Source organism: Mya arenaria, chromosome 5 (genome assembly GCF_026914265.1).
Source record: "Mya arenaria isolate MELC-2E11 chromosome 5, ASM2691426v1".
In the NCBI taxonomy this organism is placed as follows: Eukaryota; Metazoa; Mollusca; class Bivalvia; order Myida; family Myidae; genus Mya; species Mya arenaria.
In genome coordinates, this window is record NC_069126.1 from 34,157,561 (window position 1) to 34,176,042 (window position 18,482).

An 18,482-nucleotide genomic window follows, 5' to 3' on the forward strand; every position below is an offset into this window, starting at 1 on the left:
TTAACTTTACAACGCTGCGTTATTCAATGACGCCTGTTGCCGACCATAAGGCAATGATTCTGAAAACAGATGGTTAATAGTTATTGCTTATAACAATAAGATCTTAAATTTTCAGGAAATTACATGACACTAATAATACATGCTTTCACGTCAACTTATCATGTTTCAAATTATGGTATGTTCATATTTTAGATATAAGATTTAAATTGTTAAGATAGATTTGAACTGAAAAATGTGTTCTTTTTATGTTAAAATTCCGCAACAATCCTCATTTTTGAATATCTGAACATTTGACTAAACTATTGTCAGATATTAGTCCAGAGAAAATAAAAAAATTGGGGAAAAAATACACAAAATTTCTTTTGGTGAATTTGTATCAAATCAGGCATCACATTTAACATACTAAAAGTATAGAACAATCACATGGTGCAAAATGTGTAAAATGTTGGAAAAATTAAATAAAAGTGTGAATTTCTGGAATTTACCAATAACTGTGTCAAATTTGCAATAAAATAACCAGATTGTATGTGATAGAAATTATTATATAATTTAATATATCCAAAGTTAAGAAATACTGTATTTTGAAAAAGATAATTTTTGGGTAAAAAGTTTGAAAAATTAAACGAAAATGAGTATTTCTGGAATTTGCCAATATTTTGTCAATTTTTGCAATAAAATTACCAGAATCACTGTATTAAATAGATATTATACTACTGTAAAATATATTTAAAGTATAGAAACTACGTAAGTTTGTGAAAAGTGATTTTTGGGGTAAAATATTTGCAAAATTAAATAAAAATGGGAATTTCAGGAATTTGCTAATAACTGTATCCAATTTTGCATAGAAATTACCAGAATGACTATATGTAAAAGGTATTATAAAACAGTTTAATATACCGAAAATTAAAAAAAAAACACACACCGTATTTTGTAAAATATGTTGTTGTTTTTGGTTTAATTGTTTGAAAAACTGAATGAAAATGAGAATTTCTGGAATTTGCAAATAACTTTGTCAAATTTTGCAACAAAAACGCCAGAATTATTGTTTATGAAAGATATCTTATATTATAATATACCTAAAGTATAGAAGCTACACGAAATTGTGAAATGTGGTTTTTAGGGTAAAATGTTTGGAGAATCAAATGAAAATGAGAAATTCTGAAATTTGCCGATTATTTTGTCAAATTTTGCAATAACACTACCAGAGTTATTGTAACTAATAGATATTATACTACAGTATTACATACCTAAGGTTTAGAAACTACGTATTGTGTGAAAATTGAGTTTTTGTGTAAAATGTCTGAAAAAATAAATAAAAATGAGTTTTTCTGGAAGTTGCAAAGAATTGTGTCAATTGTTGCAATACAATTTACCATAATTACTGAAATTAATAGATATTGTGGCACAGTACAACAAACCTTAAGAATAGAAACATTATAGAGTAAGAAAGACATTTATTGGGTTAAATGTTTGAAAAATTAAATAAAAATGAAAATTTCTGGAATTTGCCAATGATTTAGCCATATTTTGCTAGAATACTGCCAGAATTATTTCTTTAATAGGTATTATATTATAGCAAATCTTAAGTATAGAACCAATGTATTGTGTGAAAGGTGAAGTTTAAAGTTTGGAACATTAGATACAAATGAAAAATTGTTTTATATTTACGTATAACATACATGAAGTATGGAAACATCGTGCTGTACGTAGTGCGATTTTTTTGTAAAACATTACAAAACATGGAATATTTGGAATCAATCACTAACACGTTCAGTTGCCATATATTGAAAAATATAGAAACAGCTTATATGGCTGAATATTATGTAAAATAATATGAAATAAGGCACTGCCTAAGAAGGGCTCTAGGTATGTTATCAACTGCAGAAACTGCTAATGCAGTACATTTTTTCTTAGGTAAACAAGTGTCAAAGGCAAAATTCATTTTATATGACATACTATGAATTTGACTACACCAATTAGATGTGCATAACAAGGTGCATAACAAGTAAGGTTAAGGCAATGCAAAGCAAATTTAATATTTTAATGTTTGAAAAAAACTCATAATAACAAACACAAGTATATTAATTTACCTAATACTGAATATCATACAAGCATTTACAGTACAAAGAAATGATTCCTACTTTAAACATAACAAAGGTAAACGAAACAGATTGAGTTTACTTAAAACTAATTATTACAGTTATCTGACAATTAACCTGTACTAAAATATTTTAATATGTAAAACAGCATTGTGTATATTTTAGATTTTTAAGGTTATGCAAATAACGTGGAAAAATGGTTTGACCACCTCAGCAGTTTGAAATGAATATAAATTCCCTGTAGTTGATGTTGTTAGCACCATTCCATCATTGAATATAACGATGTATGCAGAAAGTATGAACATATTTAATTATTTAAAGTATGAGTCTTTAAACTGAATTTTACATCTATAACAGTTAAAAAACAAGAGGGCCCTGAAGGCCCTGCATTGCTTATCTAATCAAATACAGATCATCAAGAATAACACTCTGATCAAGTTCCATGAACATATGGTCATAAATGTGGCGTCTAGAGTGTTAACATGCTTTTCCTATTACTTGACATGGTGACCTAGTTTTTGACTGCACATGACCCAGGCGAACTTGGCCTAAAGCTAATCAATATAAACATTCTGACAAAGTATAATTAACATACAGTCATAAATGTGACTTCTAGAGTGGTAACAAACTTTTCTTATGATTTGACCTAATGAACTAGTTTTTGGCCGCACATGACCAAGATCAAACTTGGCCTAGAGCTAATCAATATAAACATTCTGACCAACTTTCAGGAAGATACAGTCGTAAATGAGACCTCAGGCCTCAATTTCTCAAAACGTCTTAAGTCCCTTATAACCGGATTAAGCTAAACTGACTATTTTTGGTTTTCAATAATTTGGATAATATTTACTTCTTTAAGAGTTTTTATACTTTAGATAGGAATTATCTATATGTTAGTTAAATTAAACCATTTTTCATTTATCAAGATTCCATTCAAGTATGTATTTTGAGTAATTGAAATATTAAAAGCTACTTAAGCCTGTTAAGCTTAAGAAGTTTCGAGAAATTGGGGCTTAGAGTATTAACAAGCTTTTCCTTCAATTTGAACAGGTGACCTAGTTTTTGATCACACTTGACCCAGATTCAAACTTGACCTAGAGATTATCAATATTAACATTCTGACCAAGTTTCCTGAAGATACAGTCATAAATGTGACTTCTATAGTGTTAACAAGCTTTTCCTTTAATTTGCTGGGTGACCTAGTTTTTAACCCCAGCTGACCCAATATCGAACTCGTCCAAGATTTTATTGAGAGTAACATTCTGACCAAGTTTCATTAAGATAGTGCCCAAACTGTGACCTCTAGAGTGTTAACAGTCAAATTGTTGACGACGGACGACGACGGACGACTACGACGGATGACGGACACAGGGCGATCACAATAGCTCACCTTGAGCACTTTGTGCTCAGGTGAGCTAAAACAAGCACATAGAATATTCAACAAAACATTAGTTCTTGTTATTGATACATATATATTTATGTTGTAAACTTGTAATATATGCACAATAAAGCAATTTAACTGTTCACAACATTATCAGAACAAAAATGTACTATAGTTATGCTTACATTAGCTCATTCATCAGCTCATTCAGTTTAAAACTACAAAAAGTATATACTTTGCCAATACACTTTATTGTTCAGAACGTATTAGGCTTTGTTTTAATTTTAACAATGTCACTGTATTTTAGACATAGTAAATTGCCCCCCCCCCCCCCAGCAAGAGTTTAGCAGCCTACTGACAAGATGCCTGTAATAAACTATGATGTATTGATCTATTGATAGGGGAATGCTCTCCAAGCAAATTGACACATTTCTCTGCATTTGATACATATGCAATTCTTGTCTCTTATTTCAATTGTTCATGATGATTACATTACTGAAGTCATTGATCCAAGATACATAATGCACTCTGGTATAGGGTACTGAAGTGATCGTCCCATATGCCAACTCTGGTATCCTGGATGAAATGTTACTGGTGAATACAGTACTGAAGTGATCAAATCCTGATGCCACTCTGGTATCCTGGAAAAAACGTTACTGGTGAATCCAACTTACTGAAGAGACCAATCCCAGATGCCACTCTGGTATCCTGGATAAAACCTTACTGGTGAATACGGTACTATAGTGATGAATTCCGATCTGAAACAGATTAACACCTATTTTAAACTCAGAATATAATAAACAAGGGTCAATTTGTTTACATTGACGCAGAAGAAGAGACTATCACACTAACAAATGAAGTCACCGTTGTTGAAAATATGTAAATTTGGCCTAAGACCACAGTTATTCTAACTATATGTTTCATATAGACACTAACCAAGCTTACAATATATCTCTTCAAAACAGTATCCTCATATATATGTTTGCAAAAATAGACTTCAAAACTCCTATAGTTCAATTTCAGACTGTATACAACACATACTGAAAGTTTGTTTATATATATATATATAAAAACATCACCATAAAAATGGCCTGCCTACTCTATTAAGATTTTTTTCAAAGCAAAATAAGATTTTTCCACTTTATCAGCTTAGTGTTTATATAAAAAATGACATAGAGCCAAACTGAAAGGCTTCCAGGGACAAATGGCGCAGCAAATGGTAAAAAAAAATACCAAAACTGAAAGACTCATGACAACTGCTAGTGTTTTCATGTATGAGATGGCTACATGATGTAGAAAATGCAGTGATAGCATAATTATGCTAAGTTTAAAAAAAATGCTTAAATTATCTGTTTTAAAGGCTGGATTTGCCTTAAAATTAAGATTACAGCTCTTGACCAGTGTCTATAAATCTATAAAGGGTAAAATTCCCGCCCTGTAGGGAAGAAATGATGTTAAAATACCCACCAAATGCCCCCGCACTGCTATATTTTGCACCAAGACAAAACCACCGCATTCACCCGGCACTGCAGTGACACCTGAATGGTAAAAACACAGCCCTTTCCCCCGGCTATCCCCGGTTTACCACTGGACCTGGAGGGTCCAAGGTTACAATTGACTGGTGCATTAATGCAATAAATGTGCAGAAAAGTTCATTAATTCCAAAAAAATTATAACAAAAAATATTAAATATATAGTCTTTTGGACGATTTGCAATAACTTTTTAAACAACTCAAAGGTTAATCTTTACTAATCGAGTACCCAGATGAATTTTGAAAGCCTTAAAACCAGACTTTCTTAGAAATCTTTCTTACTTGCAGACAATATTCCTTTCTAAAAAATCCTTGCCAAGAACGGGTATGGAATATCATCACTAGACAATGTTTTGATCAGCATTGGTTCTTGTCCTTGAAAATACCTCTGTGGCTTCAGCAACCAGGATGGCTATATTAAATAAACAAAAAATTAGTGTTTTAATTTATTAAAGCTGCACTCTCACAGATTGAACGTTTTGATCAAATTTTATGAAACAATTGTACCGAGATTCGCTACAGAAAATAATCTTTTTGGTGCCAATCTGGTGTACCCTTTAAGGCATTTTGAGTGTATTTAGGTTTTTTCTTTAATGCATAAAGGGAAAAGGTGCTTATCTCAATCCCCCTGCTCACCTTTTATTGCTTTTGCCATCAGAGTTGAGGTTTAAATTTGTTCAATGTATTAACTTCAAGTAAATGAATGAAAAGTAACAATATGTCTTTAGATAAGGATCTCATTGTGTTGTTGTGATTGTTAAAGTAGATGTTGTTCATGTTCATAAGCTTAAAATCATATGCACACTAAATGAAACATAATTCTACATCATGTGTAGTAAGTTGTTATACTTGTTTGCAATTAATGCAATGTTTGCTTAAAAGAGCAAACAAAATGTGCAAATAGATGCACAATACAGTCCAAAGACTAATGAAGGTGAGCAGTTTTATTAGAAAATGATATTATCTCAAAGCCACAACAAAAACGGCATGAAAGAAATTCAATTCGGAAAGAAACAGTTCATCAATGAGCTATTGAAATAAACACTGATCATGATGTCATAACAAGCGAATGTTAATATCAAAGAGCAAGAAACATACTGACAATTTATTTCAGGGAAACCTTGACAAAAGTCTGGTTTATTTCCAAACTTATTGCCTCCAGTAATACATAACATGACAATACCTGCATTGCTGAAAATCTGTCCACAGCAGTAATGTCAAAAACCAGGTGGCATGGATGCATTCTGAAATACAAAAAAAGTATGTAATTTGTGCTAATCTTACATATCCCATTTACAAGTGATTTACACTGAAATCTAAACTATAGTAACACATCTTCTTTATGACCAAACATTTTGCTATTGAGCATTAATACACTGTATGTACATTATCTTTTTTATTTTGTATGTCATGTTTCTTTGCCCCAATTTATAAAAATATTTTATTACAGGTCCAAGCTTTTTAAGTCCGTTACGCTTAAGATTTATCGAGAAGCTGGGGTCTTATGCACCAGTCAATTGTTACCACGCCCACCCCCCCCCCCAGGTCCGGGGGTATACAGGGGATAGACGGGGAAATGGGCCGTGTGTTTACCTTTCAGGTGGCCCTCAGTGCCGGGTGAATGCGGTGGTTTTGTCTTCGCTTTAAATATAGCGGGTAATGGGCCTTACTTAGGGTCCCTGGGGTGCAGGGGCATTTGGCGGGGATCTTCCCATCTGTTCGTCCCCACTAGGCGGGGATTTTAGCCAGGGTTGGCTGGACCAAATGTCAAAGTCCCCACTATTCCCCGGACGTGGGGGGGGGGGGTTACAATTGACTGGTGCATTATCGCATGCAGATTTGAGTGAATCGCAGAGAGTGTTTACAGTATTTACTGTCAACAACACAAACTTCTTTAGGCATCTCATTGAGACTTTTTTACTTATTAACAAGCAGAAATTTTGACACAATGGCAATTTTATAACAAACTTGACCAGGAAATTGAGTGTCAAAGCAAGCCAGTACAGTTTGACTTACCATTTGGGCGAAAAATTACTAAACGGCGATGTAAATTGAAAAAATGGAGTTGCACCTAATTTTTTAAGGTGAGGTCTAAGAAAAGGCATGACGGTCTAAATATAGAGGTGCAGTTGTATATTAAAGATGTGCACATCCATCTTAAATATAGAGGTGCAGTTGTATTTATGTAAGGGGTGCACCTCCATTTTAAAGTTTTAAAATATATATAGAACAGAACGTATGAATTGCACAGCTTGATAACATACAGGTGCACCTGTAAAGTAAGTGTATTTTAGTAACATTGATCACAAAGCCATGTTGTTTCATTGTAAGGGTATGGCAACTCTCACTTAGTCATGGAGGTTGTTTGGAAGGATGGTTCGCCTTCTCCACACCCTGGACTGACTATTTAGTTACAATATTTCACACGCTCTGTGGCCCACAGCAAAACCATCAACCCGCATTTGCCGATTTGTCTTTCAATCACAATCTTGCACTGTTATGGTGTCAGCCTTCCTCTCAACATATTCAGTCACAATCTCTCATCTCCCATAGTGTTGCTTGGCACGAGGGGTCACTCGGCACTATTCATTTGCAATCTGTCACACAATCTGTGGATCAAAGCAAAACAATTAATCTTTACAGTCACAATAGCTCACAAAGCCATGGTGTTGGACCGCAACCGTCCATTTATCTTTTCAGTCATAATCTTGCGCTCCGCCATGGGTTTTTTTTGGGGCAGGAGGGGAAACCCCTCCCACACCCTCCCCTTCCAACTTCTTAATTTTATAACATCTGTCACAAAAAAAGTGGTGTTGCATTTCAGTTACCTGGTATTTGGACTGCAGTTGTGGCCAGTCGAGCTATCTGATTGGGGCGATTCGGTCCCTTGTGTGATCTCTTGGTCTGAGAATTATAAAAAATGTGTTTGTCACTGTATGCTCTATGATACATATAATAAACAAATAATCCATTTTTGGTCGTATATTTTTACATATTAAATGTTTTAATATTACATACAATCTTTATCATTCACATGGTGTCGGACCGCAACCGTCCATTGATCTTTTCAGTCATAATCTTGCGCTCAGCCATGGTTTAACTTGGCAGGAGGGGATTCCCCTCCCGAACCCTCCCGCCCAATTTCTTAATTTACACAAAAGTTGTGTTGCATGGCACAAGAGGTCACCTGTCACACAATTCCTGTATATCTTTTTAGTTTCAATCTCTCAACCAGCGTGTTGGTAATTGAAAGGGGTTCCCATCCTTTGATCTCAGTCAAAACATCTCACTCATCCATTTGAGGTTCACAGACATTACACCCCATCCATCTTTTCAGTGACAATATCTCGCTCAGCCATAGCGATTTCTGAACTGGTCAACCGCATGTCATAAGTTTATGAAATTGATATCTTCATTGTATGATTTACTGAAAAGTGGTTTTACATTTTTACAAAATAATCATACTGTACTGTACCTGGCTGACGTGACAAGCTCTGCTATGTGTACCGGTATATTCCATGGTCGTAATTAAACCGTTAATACAACAGGAATTAAGTGTGACCTTCGTATAGAATGGTAAACAATGCGTATGAATATCTTTAATAAACAAGTGAAAACAAAGTATATATCTCAGACAATCTATAGAAATACGTTTTATTTGTCTTTTTGAGTTTACCAAAAGTATTCATAGTAATTGCTTATAAGCATATTTTGAATTATTTTAATAACTAGTGGGGCGCTATTTCGCCGCATCTCATAGTTTAAATTCCATGGGCCTGTTTTCTTCAGTATCGTCACGCTCTGATGACGTTTTTGTCCGGCATGCACGCGCTCAATATAGTTTATGAATAGAAAAAATACTGGTTCCATCACCTTTACGTCTTTTTTTCAGGCTGATAGTATGTGCAACTTTTGCACGAAAGTAGTGCTATGTGTGACCGTAATAGGGCTCTGTCGAGCTTCGCTCGGTTTAGAACCCGTATTAAACAAAAAGTAAAAGAAAAAACCCACAAAAAACAGTAATCTATTTGCGATTTTCTGGTATTTGCCTATACCTAGATCAACGACAGAACACTTATTTCACAAAAAATACTATTTAGAAGAACTGACATGAGCAACATTTCGTGGAAAATAACATATTTTTTTATGCTATCAGATCAAACAAGACTTGTGGTTTTTAGATAAAAAGTTCTGAAAGCATAAACGAGAATGCTGATTTCTGGAATTTGATCACAAACAATGAGCACAAGCCCCAAATAATTAATATGTAACTTTTTTATATTTCATGTTTTATACTTAAAGTGAATTTGTAGATATTTTAGATATTTTGTAACAAGTGTATAAATGTTTAATTTTTATATACATTAAGCTCTGTTTTTAGTTGATTATAAGAGAAGCAATGTCAGTGCCTTAATGTAGCATAAGATATTCTGGCATTGCACAACCTTAAACGTTGATACCAGCATTTGCATGCGGAGAAGGCCTTACACAATCCAATCCTACCTTCTTGCAGCTACATGCTACTGTATTAGAGCAGACAGTTTGACAAGCGCACTGTACAACTTTCTTAATCAGATAAAATGAGCCTGCATTAGTGCAGTTTTAGTTCTCACTGGATAAAGTAGTTTGTTACTCACTACTTTCCAACCCCTTTCTACCGGGCTCAAAACAGTGTGTCCTTTCCAGTCCTGCACTTGTAGAAATACCCACAATCTGTAATATCTCACCTCCTACAATAATGACGCTATCCGATTGGCCTAGAGCGGTCACGTGCACGACGCGTGTATAATCCATACCCCCACTGTAATTTCCAGTATGTTTCATACCATCCCTGCAACTTTCATACTCCGCAGAAGACGTAACAAAATGGCGGCCGAAGAATTTTTTTAACTTCTCTCTCGGCTTATCGTTTCACTGTAGGGGAGCTATCTCATGTACGGTATTGAATATCTATTTTATTCAAGCAGTCTGTTGAGTGTAACCGACTGTTTACATGAGTTATTGGTTACAAAATGGCGACTAAAAAACGGTTTACAAACACAATAAGTGACGAATCTGTCAAAAAAGGTTAAAACTAAATTCAGAAGAGACGCTTCGATGCAACAATAAATCTGCAAATGTGCTGAGGAGCTACCTTCAAGAAATTGTTAAAAATTTAGGGGAATGAACAGTAAATTGTTAAACTGTTGTTGTTTTTCTTATTAACACATTTATTGACTGTGATACAGCTTTCTTGTATAGTTTTAATTTAAAGTAACCTTACTGAGAAAATATATATGTTGTTAATCAATTTTATTACTATATTTACATTGTTATTGTATTTGTTCCAAATAAACTTGATTACATAAACTTTTTGTATTTCTTAAAATATAATTTTAAGACAAATTTAAGCGTCACTGAATATTTTCATAACAAATACATTATATTTTAAAATAATCTTCTTATTAAAAGTACTCGTTGAGATATATATTTGCTTCGCTCTCGCATGGTATGAAACCACTGGGGTTGTATATCTCATACTCACAGCTACTAAAAGTGTAATTAATAATACCCAACACAGTACTTCATCATTACTTTTGACCCCAGCATTGTCATTCATAAGCACAACGGTAACTCTTTCTACCAAATTTTCACCGATCTGTTTTGCTTCATTAGCATTACCCTCATATAATGCAACACCGTTGGTTATACTATTCGTATCTGCTTCACATTATCTTTTTTGCAAGTGAGGTGTAACAAGCTTATATCTTCGTTTATGCCAGAGCATGTAGGTCGCAACAGAATCCAAACAGCATTTTAAATCTTATTCATACCCCGACCCCTTGTCAAACCTCTAACACTTTCAGACTTCACATTAACATCTGCTCACTCCACATTAGCATCTGCTCAATAACTAAGTCCTCATGATTAAATATCATATAAAAGTTTATTAGTCCGATTTGTTTGTGTGTATATCATATTTCTGTTTATATCAACGTCATTGGTTTTGCTGCGAAACATGAGCCGTTAAATAAAACATTGTATGACGTTCTCTTCACTTCCTTGCTATGATTGATTATTTATCTAAATGATGAATAATATTAAATAATAATAATAATAATAATAATAATAATAATAATAATAATAATAATAATAATAATAATAATAATAATAATAAACGTGTTTAGGTCATTTTTTTATATAATATTTGAATATTAGCAAATTCCAGAAATTTCAGATTCTGTTTATGTTTTTAACCTGTTACCCTAAATGTAAATTTCACAGACGGGCTCTAGGTATGTTATCAACTACAGGCAAAATTGATTTTATATGACATACTATGGCTATGACTATGACAATTTAGATCATTTAGGTGCATCACAAGTAAGGTTAATGCAATGCAAAGCAAATTTAATATTTTAATGTTTGAGAAAACACACAATTACAAACACAATAGATATTCTTATTAACCTAATACTGAATATCATACAAGCAGTTACAGAACAAAATAATGATTCCTACTTTAAACATAACAAGGTAGACAAACCTTAACTTAAAAATTAATGATCACAGTTATCTGACAATCAACCTGTACATTACTATTTTAATATGTAAAACAGCATTGTGTATATTTAATATGTTTAAGGTTCTGCAAATAACCCTAAAAAATGGTTTGACCCCCTCAGCAGTTTGAAATGAATATAAATTCCCTGTAGTTGACATTGTTAGCATCATTTCATCATTGAATATAACAATGTATGCAGAAAGTATGAACATATTTAATTATTTAAGTATAAGACTTTAAACTGAATAATAAACATTCAACAACAATACATCTATAACATTTTAAAAAACAAGTACATAGATTATTCAACAAAACATGAGTTATTGATATTAATATATAATATATATATATGTGAATATATTACAAGTTTACAACGTATATATATATATATATATATATATATATATATATATATATATATATATATATATATATATATATATATATATATATATATATATATATATATATTTATATATATATATATATATATATATATATATATATATATATATATATATATATATTTATTTATACTACAGATATTAAGGTGCCCAGCCCATATATATATTAATCTAGGCATTATGGGGACCGCTGGATTAAGGCGACAAAATTGGTCTCCTTAATATTTTCAGTCCAGATTTGATGTAACTAATGTCAATAAAAATGTCCATAGACAGTAAGTTGATAAGCTTGCATGTTTATTTACGAGATCATGTCATTGTTTTAAATCATATTCTCTTTTAATATTAAAAAAATATTCTTCAGGATTCTGAGGATTTCACAGTTGCTAAATGAAAAAGTGAACATACAAATGCAGTAAACATTTTGTTAGAGGAAAAGGACCTTCTGAGGATCATCCAGACCCTAAGCTTGCAACATATACACATACATCATAAATTTTAAAACTAAATGTAATATAGCCAGATAGATTCTTTTTTCAAAATAAAAACATTTTCGTTTTTTGCTTAAATTTATAGAAACCTTATAACTGAATAAGTATTGATATTACATACTATTGTGGTATTAGATAAGAAACAATTTTACTAGAACTATTGAAGGTGATTACAATATATTAAAGATTTTACGACAGGTTGATAAATATTCCCAAAACAGATAGGCCTTAACACTAAGAGCTACATCTGTATCAAAGAATACATTGAAGTTTCAAAGGCCCTCTTGCAGTATGACAAACAGCCATTCATCTCACCTTACTACAGGAACACACAATATTCAGATTGATCAAGTCTTGCAGGAAATGTGCCATATGTGTGTATGCATATACATGATAACTTATATAATTAAGGAAGACAATTACGTGTGAACATTCTTCCTCATGTGTTTCATTAATCCAAATTAAATAAAATTTAAATGCAGCGACCAGCTGTGAACCCGATTCCACTCAAGAGAGTCCAAAAAGAGATAGGGGAAAAATACTGTTAAACAAAGATAATATATGTCGTTTGAGCAGCTTCTGAATGATGTTTATCTGTTTAAATTTTACACTGGCAAAATCATTCATCAATTTAGTCATTTATACCAATCCCTTACACAGAGTTTACATTTTCGGTGAAGGAATCTGTATTCTTTGTACACAAATAAAGCAACTTTGAAAGGGCATTCCAGTTCAGGTGCTATAACATTTCTGTCGGATGTGGATAAAGGGAGCAAGAGTGACAGTGACATAGCCTCACAGTTTACGCACATCTTAGAGCCTGGCGAATTAGTAATTGCTTATGGGGTATTTAAGACATCCTTCAGTAAAACAAAGTGCAATTGCACATTTTACAATTTATAAGCGGCATGCAGAGACTATATTGAAATTAAATACATACTCTATAGCAAAGCACAAGAATGTATATGTATTTTGTATCATGTTTTAATATCTGTATTGACAACACATCGATGTATATATATATATATATATATATATATATATATATATATATATATATATATTTGTAACCAGATATGTTACACACTTTTCTGTATAAATCATGACATTGTGGACTGTTTTTCATTGATTCATTTAAAGGTCAAATGGCATTATCTGTCATCAACTGGCACTATGATGACCTTGTTTCCCAAGCTTTAATACAGGCACTGCATCTGAAAAAAATAAATGCAATTAATTTCTTAATCATAACACATCGAAACCTATTTTATACATTTAGTTTCTGGTAAGTTGTCATCTATTCACAAAATTAATACACAGTAGGACACACAGACAAGATCAGCTGTATGATAAGACAGAAGAAAGTGTACCTGTTTCTCAACAAACTGATATTTATATCCATTTCAAATGCATTTTACCTCAATTCTGGGCTAGAAACAATATTACAATATGTGAAAGAATTTCAATGCAGCTGTTTAACTAAATCTTTGTTAAACATACAGCATACCATATCATCACAATATTATACGTTTTCTTAAATGTAAACAAAATATACTGTACATGGATTGCATAATTTGCTTACTGTTAATTAGTTCTGGTCTTTTCCCAGATAAAGTAAAACCTCAGCCACTGTGTCCATTACTTATCTCAACAACTGAATTCTGAGAGAAACTTTGCACCAGGATGATAATTTCCAGTGAATGTTACTGCAAAAACTTATCAGAAGTAGCCATTGTTAACATTTTTTGTACTACCTTCCTGGAAATTGTGTACCACGTGGTACACATAGCAGAAAGCAATGACGTAGTTGTAAATCCCCTCTATGGCGACCAGGGAAAAAATCATAATTTTGGTCAAAAATAGCTATATACTAAGCATTTTTTATTTGTTTTACTTTATTTAAAGCCTATTGTACACTATCCCGAATCTCCGTGGTACCATCTCCGTGCAATTATGCAGTATGGGTACATCTTTTTACGGAAAGAGAATGGTAACTTGGTAGTGTTTAAAATACATATTCAACATTTTTTCGTTTATTTTTATGACTTTTGTACAGTAGTATAAATCGTCCACCCTTTGGATGAAAAGCAAATGAGTTATCCGGATTTTGTCTATCCGAAACTAAATCACTAGAATCAACATCCGGTATAATTTTGGCTTGTATTTTCGATTGATTTCTAGCAAACTTGGTTTACCACTACATCGTCGCTTATTATTATTTGGTATGTTCCAATCTAAAAAGGGATTTGCTCCCTTAACATCTCAGATTTTAATAAATAAAAGACGAAAGGATACAAATGCCTTACATTTTGTTCACAGTGACTTGGAGGGAATGTGCTGAATTTTGACCTCTACAAAATTTAGTGACATTTTACCTAAAATAACCTAAAATATATGTATATATTTTTTCAGATTCATCAAAGGGGTCACTCATACCAACTATCTAGCATAAATAACTATGAATTACGGCACTTTTACAAAGTCAGAAAATCTCGATTTGTCTAAATAGAGTAAAGTGAAATAACTCCAATTTCATCGAAATGTGACAGCTAAGAAAAACATGCCTACTAAAGCACCCAAACGAAAAGTTGCAACAAAAATATATATTTTAGGTTATTTTAGGTAAAATGTCACTAAATTTTGTAGAGGTCGAAATTCAGCATTCCCTCCAAGTCACTGTGTGTTCAGAGGGTTCTGGTGCAATCGAGATGGATTTTAGTCAGTCTGATTCAGAAAATGATTCTAGCCATGAAAGTAATTATGTCAATGATGAATCAGATGATGATTAATGTAATACAGAAACTTTTCAGTGTGAAAGTTTTGACCATGATTTAGAACCCTCTGAAGAGGATTTAAGACGGAGAAAGAGAACTGATGATTTCTTTGCTCAGACCTGCAAGTGTAAATAACTCTATGGCAAACCATGTAGTCAAGTTGTGGATGGTAATGATATTTCTGACTTACGTATGTATTCAGCTGGTATGCAGACAGATGAACTTGATCTTGTTATTAAATCAGTCATGATATGCCACAGAAAAAATGGCCAACAAACTGACAGTAGTAAACATAAACGGCAGGCGAGGGTTAGGCCCAGTCAGAAGTTTTTTGTTAAGGGAGTTGAAGTTTGCCGTGAAGTATTCTGTTTGGCATACAACATCGGAAAGGAGAAACTAAAACGAATTGGTCGGTCTCTTGACAATGATGGATTTATTGCTAGGACTCATGGTAATACCAAAAGACTACCTCATAATGCTATCACATTTGAGGAAAGAGAAAACATAAGAAAGTTCCTCATCTGACAATGCAATGCCCCTTCCCGGAAGACTTCCAAACCACCGCAATAGTAAAGTGTTGTTGTTGCCATCTGATAAGTCACAAGCAGACATTCATGTGGAATATGAATAAATAGATGGTGCAAGAAGTATAAGTCTTAGTACTTTTACCCGAGTATGGCGGGAAGTCTTAGTACATTTACCCGAGTATGGCCGGAGTTGTGCCTACATATTGTCTAAGCGAAACCAAAACAGACTTGTGTTTTAGATGCCAAACCTTTTCTTCTAATATTTCACAAAGTGGTGCCCTTTCTGAAGATGATAAAATGACACTTCTTGATGAATATGAGAGTCATGTTGAAAGTGCCAGACATCAGAGGGAGCAATATAGAATGCAGTGTGCTGACTCTAAAGTTATATGTAGTGAAAACATTACAGTTGTAGGTGTGCTTTGGTTAATAAATTTCTATGCGCTATAGTTTTAGCTGTCTTATGGCATGCTTCAATATTTTCTAGTCTTATAATTAAAATATAATATGTTAAATTCTATTGATTTATATTAATTGACATGCTGAATATTGAGTTATTATTTTTTAGAATGTCCATCTGCATCAATAATAGTGACTTTTACATTTTACCGAAGCTTTTTTTCATGCCTATTATGCTTGTATATTCATGTAAACTTTGAGCATATAAATATTCAAAACATGGATAAAATTCTGAAACAGAATGAAAAGATACCCATCAGATCATTTTATATTACTTATATATTTCCTTCTAGGCCATCAATATAAATTGTGAAAAATATATATTTTAGGTGCAGTATCATGTTCCTTAGATGCAACCGTCCACTACAGCTGGGACTTTGCACAGCAGGTTCATATTTCACACCATAGCGAACAGGTTAGTTAATTTTTTTCTATCAAATACACGGAAATTGATTTTTTTACTGAATTATCATCATATTGCAAGAGATAATCTTTTTTAAAGGATTTATTGTGCAGTAATTTGCATGATGTATCATACTTGTGAGTGCCTTAGGTTTACTGCAGTAAATGTATGTTTCAACTGAAATGGCTTCATAGTGTATTTATTGAATGTAAAGTGTTTATGTTAGAATTATTTTTACATGATTAAGAAATAGAATCTTTAGAATAAAATGCTTGTTCTAATAACCAAATACTGTTGTCAAATATATGTTGTCAAGCTTTTATCTATTACAGGTTGGACCCCTGTATTTCAAAACTGCCAGGAGATGTGAGGTATTTGGAGTTTGCTGTGAAGGATCTGGTAAGCTTATTCATTATGACTCACTACTTATATACAAATCTGAATTCATTTTTTTACAGTTTAAAATTGCAAAATGTTCTCTGTCATTATAAAGTTGTCCTGATGTCAAATGTTAATAATTGAGAATTGAAGGAGCACTTCTTAGCAATAAATGTTTTACTTCATTCAATCAAACTGATTAAGAATGTAACATTTCCATTGGTCAAAAGCCATCATGTACATATCAAAATCTGGAATTGGATGTGTATATGAACATTTATTTGGTATATGTAATTTATGAGAAATGGTTTAAATGTTTTTTGTATTAATGTTGAATGCTGGTGCTGTTAAATTTTGCTTCTGTTGCTGATGATGGTGATGATTAAGAATAGTAATAAGACGGATAAATATTTTTCAGAGAATCAGGTGTTTTACCTTGGTGATGAGGGTGTTGCCCCAGGCAAAGGAGCAAACACAGTTGTCAGCTACCTCCACCATTACCTTGAAAACTACAGCCTGGGTGAGGAACATGCCCAGTTCCACTTTGACAATTGCCAAGGACAGAATACAAAATAATGCAGTTCTTGGTTGTGCTGTGTGGAGAACATTGACGGGTGAGAGTTGTTGTGTTTGAGTGGAAAAATAAAATATGTTTCATGATGTTAACTAAATTATGTTATTGCTTTTTAACTATCTCAAAAGGTTTCCAGTAACACTATAGATGAGTGAAACAGATGTATAGCTTTAAAAGCTTTTAATTTGTTGTACTTAAAAAATAAACAACAGATAAAATTCAGTGTTTAATTTGAAATAAAGAGATCCTATTAATAATTAACTATTCTATTCCAGGAGGGCATAAGACAATCCAGTACTCACTGATGCTAACCGGCCACACCAAATTTTCATGCGATTGGCATTTTGGAGTTTGGAAAAACAGATGGAGACACATGGATGCATAGACAGTTAAGGTATATAGGGAGTAAGATTTTTACCACACCAATATTTTAAAACATTATAGACATAAATTACTTGCACATGTTTCAAGATTTATTGATTTCCTTCTTTTTAAAACAGTTATAAACTAATAAGAAGTGGCATGAAGAAAATGGGATTTTTATAGCAAAGATTGAAAATAATTATATATGACTTGTGTTATATTATTAAAATTGATAATTATATGAAATAAGTTCATTTATTATCATGTATATTTAGATATAATAGGTAATTGATAAATTCACTGATGTTATATACTTCATGTATGTATTTCATTGTGCAAGAGTACTGCTCAATATAATCACCATAGAGCAATAACACAATAACTGCATATAGAAATAGAAGCAGATATTGAGTTCTTGCACTAAGGTGACAATATAATATGTCATATTGGATCAATTCTGCCTGAAATTCATTCATCATGTAATGCTTTTCTTCAAAACAGGAGGTGGCTTCCACAGTAGCAATGTCATCCCGTAAGGCCACAACATCCCCCA

General features: G+C 32.7%; 2 long non-coding RNA genes across 2 annotated transcripts; one reads left to right on the forward strand and one right to left on the reverse strand.

Annotated features, from left to right (window-relative positions):
- Positions 1-5,316: 5,316 nt before the first annotated feature.
- LOC128234049 (uncharacterized) lies at positions 5,317-8,010 on the reverse strand. The gene is made up of 3 exons (XR_008260850.1): positions 7,841-8,010; positions 6,196-6,256; positions 5,317-5,424 (listed from the first exon to the last, which is right to left on the reverse strand). It is a non-coding gene; the product is annotated as an uncharacterized LOC128234049 (long non-coding RNA).
- A 6,420-nt stretch (positions 8,011-14,430) lies between these two features.
- On the forward strand, positions 14,431-17,507 carry LOC128233845 (uncharacterized). The gene is made up of 4 exons (XR_008260795.1): positions 14,431-14,673; positions 16,541-16,626; positions 16,947-17,013; positions 17,411-17,507. It is a non-coding gene; the product is annotated as an uncharacterized LOC128233845 (long non-coding RNA).
- Positions 17,508-18,482: the final 975 nt, after the last annotated feature.